The 8,870-nt window shown below is 43.5% G+C and overlaps 1 pseudogene; it reads left to right on the forward strand.

The window, feature by feature from the left end:
• Nucleotides 1–15: 15 nt before the first annotated feature.
• Nucleotides 16–8,756, forward strand: LOC125528231 (annotated as a pseudogene).
• The last annotated feature ends 114 nt before the right edge of the window (nucleotides 8,757–8,870 follow it).

An 8,870-nucleotide genomic window follows, 5' to 3' on the forward strand; every position in this document is an offset into this window, starting at 1 on the left:
CGCCGGTGCTTCAGGATGCTGCCCCCCAGCCTCGGCCCGGTCGTCCCCCTGCAGCTCGGCGGCGTTGCGGCCATCGTGGTTTCGTCGCCTGAGGCTGCCAAGGAGGTGCTCAAGACGCACGATGTCCATAGCTGCAGCCGACCCTCATCACCAGGCAAGTTCAGAAACATTTAGAAAAATAATGAAGATTCTGTAAACATCAACAATTGTTTGAAAATATATTCGTAAGTAAATAAAGTTGCATACTAACTCATTGTTGTTTGTGCTGGAATGGAATATCATCATCTATTTGAATCTTTCAGGTGCAAAATTAATTACATACGGCCAACAAGACATCGCGTTCTCACCGTACAACGCAAGCTGGCGCGAGAGGCGCAAGCTGTTCGTCTCAGAGCTTGTAAGCAGCAAACGCGTCCAGTCCTTTGCTCACGCACTAGAAGCTCAGGTCGGCGAGCTGATCCAATCACTCTCACTACGGTCTCCGCCGACGGAGCCCGTCAACCTCAACGAGACCCTCTTCACGCTCATCGACGGCTTCATCGGCACGGTGGCGTTCGGGAGCATGAACGGCGCCAAGCTCATGAAGTACGCCAAGTTCCAGCAGGTGTTCAGCGAGGCCATGATCGCCCTTTCCGCCTTCTCCGCGCAGGACTTCTTCCCGGCGTCACCGATGAGCCGGTGGTTCGATAAGCTCGTCGGGCTGGAGGCGCGATACCAAAGGATATTCCTAGAGCTGGACTCGTACTTCGAGATGGTGCTCAGCCAGCATATGGATCCTGGGAGGGTGAAGCCTGACAAAGATGACCTTGTGGATGTGTTGATCAGTCTATGGAAGGGGCAAGGGAAGGTCACAAAGGACCACCTCAAGGCTCTTCTAATGGTACTAAACCTGTTCTTCTCTGAAGCTAACACTGCATATACATTTTCTTATACTTTTTTAGTAATGATAGTGTGGTTACATATTCTTTTGATTAGGATACATTTGTCGGTGGCACGACGACGAGCTCGGTGACATTGTTGTGGGCTATGTCTGAGCTAATCAAGAACCCGACGGTGATGCAGAAGGCACAAAGAGAGGTAAGGAGTTTGGTTGGCGGCAAACAGAGACTAGTGCAGGTTGACGACCTCTCTAAACTCAACTACCTGAAGATGGTCGTCAAAGAGACACTGCGCCTCCACCCGCCCGCGCCGCTGCTCGTCCCTAGGGAAACCATGGACCATGTGAAGGTCCTTGGGTACGACATCCCCGCGAAGACAAGGATCTTCGTGAACGTGTGGGCCATGGGGAGGGACCCTGCCTGCTGGGAGAAACCTGAGGAGTTTTACCCGGAGAGGTTTGACGGCATGGACACTGATTTCTATGGATTGCACTACGAGCTCCTTCCGTTTGGCGCCGGGCGGCGGATCTGCCCTGCTATCCCCATGGGCGCCACAATCGTCGAGTTCACGCTTGCTAGCTTGCTGCATTCGTTCGACTGGGAGTTGCCTGACGGCATGAGGAAAGAAGACGTGAGCATGGAAGGGACTGGCAGACAGGTTTTCTGTAGGAAGACTCCTCTGTGTCTTGTTCCATCTGTTAATACTGGCTAAAGCATGAATTTAGACTATGAAACCACATCTTGTATTTTCTAAAGGAGATAGCAGTATTTCTCGCTCTTCCCTTTAGTATTTAAAATCTGAAAAAAAAGTTGTCACATGCATGTTTCACTAATGAAAATACTATCTTTATGACTTAATAATCTGTTTAATTACTTTGTCAACTCTAGCACATATGTAAAATCTGAACATAAAGCTTAAACTATAAAACACCCTCCAACTTATTTGCTTGCAATAATGTGCTTTTGCTTTCTGATACAACTTCTAATAGTCTATTATTGCACATGGTGCTGATGCATGCTTCTCAATAATGTAATTGGGTTCTTCAGCTGGTAGCTTACAGCTGTAGTATGGAGGAAACTTTGGAAATTACACTTCTAAAATGTTGCTTAGGCTAGTTAGTATTCGAAGCTAACAGCTTTTCGCCACCGTTACCGCCTCTTCCTCTTCCCCAAGGTGAGTTTCCCCATTTTCTAATCCTAGAATGCATGGATGTGTGTGGTATAGATAAAGAAATGGATGGATGGATTTATGCTTGCTCATGTTAGATAAAGAAGGGCATGTTAGAGAAATGAATGGGTAAATGCATTGGATATGCATATAAAGTATTAGGGCTTAGATGAGTTGATGGATCAAATCTGAGATGACTGCTTAGATGAATACTGAGATGGATTTCGTTTAACAATGAATTCATGGATGTTATTTTGCACTCGATTCACAACTCTAATGATAAGGATGCTTATCATCTATTGATATACTCCCTCTGTTCCTTTATATAAGGTGTATTTGTTTTTTCAGAAGTCAAACTAGGCCATGTTTGACCGAGATTTTGGAAAAATATATCCATATCCATAATACAAAATTTATATCATTTGAACCATCATGAAAAGTGGTTTCATATTTCATCGATTTGGTATTCCATATGTTGTTGGTTTATTTCTCTAATCATGGTCAAACATTCAAATGGTTGACTTGCACGAAAAATAGTACACCTTACATTCTGGAACAGAGAGAGTAGATAGCAAGCATCTTGAGGCCTCAAGTTACAATCTACTCAGAAGGGGTCCAAGGGGATCAAGATCTATCCATATCTACTTGACTTTCTATTCCTTGTGTCTCTGCTTCTCAGTGTATGGCTATATGTCGGAAAGTCAAGAATCAAGAATTCAAGATGGCTATATGAATTAGAGTATAGTAACATCTCAGCATTTTTTTAATGTGTGCAAGAAATTGTAGGAAAAGGTTAGAAAAGGATGGAATTATGTCCATTCACCTAGTTCGTAAATAGACATTTTCCAAGGATCAATGATTCCACTTAGCATAATAGTAGTTGATATAGTAAAGTGCATAAAAGATAGGCTGGACGGTGTACTAGCTTGGTTTGGCCGGCAAATTTATTAAACAATATACTCCTTCCGTCCCATAATATAAGAACGTTTTTGACACTATTATTTAGCCATGTCAGATAGTTGTATATTTTTGGTTAAAAATAGTTACCTATTCTGGAGTAGCAAAATTTAAATAAGGTACTTCCTCCAATCCATATTACTTGTCGCTCAAATGGATGCATCGGGCAACCATAAACTAAAAGGTCAGAGATATAAATATACGAGAGAAACTATCCTATATACACAATGGTCTGTCCTTCATAGCATGTATAGCTGCATAAAAACAATCATTTCTATTCAAAAACATAAATCAAAGTTCATGTCATAAATTGAACGTAAGAGGAATTAACTATTCATACTGATGATCAAAGGTGCATGGCAATAAGTAGTCATACAAAAGAAAAAAGAAAAAAAAGTTGCAATATTATACTCCCTCCGTTTCCAAATATAAGTCTTTCTACTGATTTCAACAAATGACTACATACGGAGCAAAATGAGTGAATCTACGCTCTAAAATATGTCTACGTACATCCGTATGTTGTGATCCATTTGAAATGTTTAAAAAGACTTATATTTAGAAACGGAGGGAGTAGTATTGTGGCATCTCACAGTGACAGCTGCACATCTCTATCGACGGTGCTTTGAATGTCAAGATTAGGGACCTGGTCATTGCTTCTTTGCGTATGGGAAGTACCAATTCCTTTCTATGAACCATATACTGATTGGTTGGAGTAGTAGAGGTGTCAGTGGTATTCATTTCCCTCATTGGTTGGACCAACGACTAGAAGTGCCACATGAAGAATTTGGCAGCCACATGCACAGGAATGAGCCCACGGTTTGGAGGATTTGTATAGGAATAAGGATTTCGGAGGTAAATTTCCTATAAATGCATTTAGTTGGTAGGAAATGCGTGCAAGAATTTTGTAGGAATACTATTCATTTTCTGTATTTTTAAAGAAACCTACATATTCATTCAAATCTTTTTTTATGTAGGAACGAGGCAAGACAAATCCTTAGGATGGCAAGTGCCAATCCTATCAACTTTAGATACTGTTTCTAAACCCTACCTTTTAGATTCCCCCAAACTGAATGAGGCCTAAGACTTTGTTGGCCAAGAAGGAGACTCTTTTGGATCGGGCATTGCCGCTCTTGCACATGCAGACCAATTATGGATGATTTTATCTACAATGTACCACATCATCATTAGACTTAATTGGTGATGCCACACATCACAGCCTATCAATTTGAATGTTAACTTCTCGAGAAAAAGTTGCATGTTAAACTTATTCATACTATTACCGTCGCTCTTACCACAGTGTATTGCCATATAAAACGCTAGGAATAAAGAAAATGATTTGTCTAAACGTGCCACAGACTGACATTTTTTGGGGCGGCTATTTGGTTGTTTGCCAAAGTCTTCGCTGTGAAAAGGACCAGCGTCATGTGGTGTGATTCTTTGTAGGGGTAAAAGAGGGCCTTAGACGGGTGAAAATGACCGCGTGGGATAATCTGTCGCCCGCGTGGGCGATGCTACCATTATTTTTATTTTATTTTTGCAAAAAGATCAAATTTATTGTAGAGATTCATCGAAAATACAAAACACCTCAAACATAATACTCCCTCCGTTCCTTAATATAGAGTGTATAGTTTTTGGCACGGAAATTAAAGAACGCATGTCGAGGAAAAATTTCCTAAGTTTTGGGCGAGATTACACCTGACTAATTGACATGAGAAAATAGAGGAGCTTGCCTAATATAAGGAAATGCAGTCAAATCTCTAAAAACATTATCCAGACGAGTGGTGCAACGCAATACACCTTATATTTCGGACTTTTTCTCAAAAATATATGCACCTTATATCAAGGAATAGAGGGAGTAAAAATTACATCGAGGTCCATGGACCATCAAACGATCATTGCCGTCGCCAGAACGAGCCGCCGACGCGTTGATATCGCCGCTTCTATACCGGAGCCGGCCTGACCTTGCCCATAACAACCAAAAAGCCTTCGTACACGTGTCCCAAAGCACGATGTCTGAGCACATTTCTTAGTCATTGTATATACATGTTTTTTTACTATCTACTGTAGGGCAAGAACCCTGCAGTCAGGAGTCAGAACTCAGGACTTGGGGTGCTACTAAGGGCAACTCTAACATGCCGACGTAAATAGATGATGTTTTGTCTGCATTTTGTTCGTTTGAGTCGGCTGGAGGCGCGTTGTTCGTCCACGTCCGCCAAAACCTGGCCGGTGCGTCCAACTACCCGACGCATTTCGTCCACGTGTTTGATTTTTTGGCAACTTAATTTAATTTAAATTTAGGGCCAAGGGCTATAGTTCATGTCAGCGGCCATAGTTCATGTCGGCATGCTTGCCAGGGGCTAAAAATACGCCACAGTTCATGCTGGCATGCTTGCCAGCACACAAAAGGGTCATAGTTTATGCTGGCACGCTTGCCAGAACACAAAAGGGTCATAGTTCATGCATCTTAGACATGCCGGCGCATACGCCGGCATACAAAAATGATGGCACTCTTGGCCATAGACCATTCATTTAGCTCGAGCATCACCTTTTGCTTCTTCTCAAACCAAACCTTTCTCCTCGGCGACACTTTGCTCAAGTCCACCTTCATGATCTCCTCCTCCTTCGCTATGAAAGTTAGTGCCAGCTCTTTTGCTTGGGTTTTGGCATTGATCGCCTCAATCTCGAGCTTCTTCATTTGGACGTTCTCCTCGATCTCGAGTTTCTTCTTTTGCATCTCGTCGTAGGCCTTCATTTGCTTCTCTTTTTCTTGGCGCTTCGTCTCCTCCCATGCATCCTTTTGGGTCATCATGCTTTGCCAAGTTTCTTGCAAGGCGAATGTCTCCGCATCACGCTTGCAAAAACATTTTATATTATGGGATGGAGTGAGTATTTGATAAACTGTTAAGGAAGTAGCAGTTAAGCTATGTACGTCAATCAATCTACCAACATCACGATCACTTCATCTTTTGGGCGGCCGACGCCGCATGATTAGAGGAGGATTGGGATTTTGTAGGGCTTGGAGGAGGATTAGGTAGGGGCGGCTGGCGACTACCGCGTGTTTGTGATATTTTCCGGTGGTATTAATGAGTAATCTCTTCATTTTAAAGTTTATCTAAGCTAAGGGTCCGATGTTTTTCATTATCAAGAGATTTTTTATCCTATTCTTTTGTTCGGTTAGCCCATCGACTACTTTTTCAATATATAATAGATAGATCACGGGATATACCCATTAGCACACGGTGACTAAAAAACTTTTGAAATTAACGGGTGAATTTAATGAAAACAATGTATAGCAATATATAAATAAATATTGGTGCCCTATAATCTGTGAGGGCCACCATGCTAGTTTAGAACAAATAATAATAATGCTTTTGGGTTTTTTTTCTCCTCGCCCACACATAGCTTTGGTCTTGTATGACTTCGCTACGTGTCGGTGTGTTTTTGTGTGTGTCGGTATTGACTGTGTGCATCCTAACTATGCAAAGGTCGGGTGTGTGCTCACAGTGTTTGTATCCTCTTGATGCTTCATTTTGAACTAATAAAATCCACCCTTTGTCGAAAAAATAATAGGGTGTGGCTAGGTCTCAGTCGACTGAGATTTAACCAAATCTAAGTCAAATGACATAACATGCAAGAGAGAGAAAAAAACCTGAAAAGAAAATTTTGCACTAATCTCAATGTAAAATCTCATAGATATAGCATCGACTAAGACTTCGTTAAGTCTTAGTTGAGTACTGAGACTTAGCAAGACTGATAATAATACCATAACAATACCTTCCGGCCTACTGTCCTCTTTTGCTAAAAACGAAGAGAATGACGACACGCAGTAGGGTCCTTCCCTATTGTCTTGTAGGTGAGCGAGGGAAGAAACCGCGAAGCTGGGGTTGACGAAGCATTTTTTGCTAACAGAAAAATGAGTATGACAACACAATCACGAATTGTCAATCCTCCATGGTCATCTCAAATATTCACATGCATTGCACAGCCCAATCAGTGAAGACGCACACTCTCCCCATCTCTCCGTGTCTATATAACCATATATCCAGCTGCCTACTGTGCCCCATTGGCTTCTCCAAGAGCACAGCAGCAAGAATGGTGCCTGATCTTGTGAACCCCTCTCCAGAACTCAAGCATGTCCTCATGTGGTCAGTACCACTACTCATCATAGCTCCTACGGTAATCTTCTGGTACCTGCAAGCTGCTGGCAACAAGAAGAACCCCATCCGTCTTCCCCCGAGCCCCCTGCGACTACCCATCATAGGGCATCTGCACCTCATGGTGCACGATCCCCACCGGTCACTGCAAAGGCTGGCTCGCAGCCTAGGCCCCGTCATCTACCTGCAGCTCGGCGGCGTCGCCACTGTCCTGCTTTCGTCGCCGGAGGCGGCCAAGGAGGTGCTCAAGACGCACGATGTCCATTGCTGCAGCCGGCCCCCCTCGCCACGCAAGTCCTTTCGCTGGCTACCAACTCCTTTTCATATGTTCACCCCTGTCTGAGTACAGGTGGTTTTCACTTTCAGCGAGATTTTGATGAAATTCACTGAATTTCAGTAATTTCGGTAGACACTGAAATATTTACCTTATGGCCAAAATATTTCAGTAGTACACAGGAATTCAAATATATTCAAAATTAATTTCAAGAAATTCAAATAGTTAATTGAATTCAAGTGAATATTTCTACCTTTTGGCTGAAATTTAAACCGAAATCACTAAAATTTACTGAATTTCGGTGATTTCGATTGGTGCTGAAATTTTTCTGAAACTGAAAACCTAAAGCTAGTAGTATTGAATTCCAGGCGCGAAATTGATGACCTACGGGCAACAAGACATCGCCTTCTCTCCGTACAACGTGAGCTGGCGCGAGTTGCGCAAGCTGTTCGTCTCAGAGCTCGTGGGGCGAGTTGATCCAATCCCTCTCACCGATGACGGAGCCCGTCAACCTCAACGAGATCCTGTTCACGCTCATCGACAGCTTCATCGGCACGGTGGCGTTCGGGAGCATGAAAGGCGCCAAGTTCCAGCGGGTGTTCAGCGAGGCCACGGTGGCCCTCTCCGCCTTCTCCGCACAGGACTTCTTCCCGGCGTCGCCCATGAGCCGGTGGTTCGACAAGCTCGCCGGGCTGGAGAGGCGGTATCTTAGGACATTCCTGGAGATAGACTCCTACTTGGAGACGGTGCTCAGCCAACATATGGATGCTGGGAAGGTGAAGCCCGACAAAGATGACCTTGTGGATGTGTTGATCAATCTTTGGAAGGGGCAAGGGAAGATCACAAAGGACCACGTCAAGGCTCTTCTAGGGGTACTAACTAAACTGTGAAGCTTCTCAACTGCATTTACATTTTCTTATACTTTCTTCATTCCAAAATAAGTATGGTTGATTTCGTACAGTTTTATACTTCCTCCGAAAAGAAATATAAGAGTGTTTCTTTACGGAAGGAGTACTGAATTTATACTAAATCGGTGACAATTATTTTGGGACTGAGGGAATGTTTTTAAATAGGGAATCCTAATTAATGTGGTTTCATATGCTTTTGATGGATGCATTTATCGGCGGCACGGCGACGAGCTCGGTGACATTGTTGTGGGCTATGTCCGAGCTCATCAAGAATCCGACGGTGATGAAGAAGGCACGGGCAGAGATAAGAAGTTTGGTCGGCGGCAAACAGAGACTAGTGAAGGCGGACGACCTCTCTAAACTCAAGTACATCAAGATGGTCGTCAAGGAGACGCTGCGACCACTAGTAGAAAAAGGGTCAAACGTGAAGCACATTAGTGCCGGTTTGTATTTGAGCCGGCACTAATGTATACATTAGTACCGGTTCCAACGGCTAGCCGGGCCGCTTTCATTAGTACCGGTTCGTGGCGA

The sequence above is a fragment of the Triticum urartu genome, unplaced genomic scaffold, assembly GCF_003073215.2.
Source record: "Triticum urartu cultivar G1812 unplaced genomic scaffold, Tu2.1 TuUngrouped_contig_4727, whole genome shotgun sequence".
NCBI classification, from domain to species: Eukaryota; Viridiplantae; Streptophyta; class Magnoliopsida; order Poales; family Poaceae; genus Triticum; species Triticum urartu.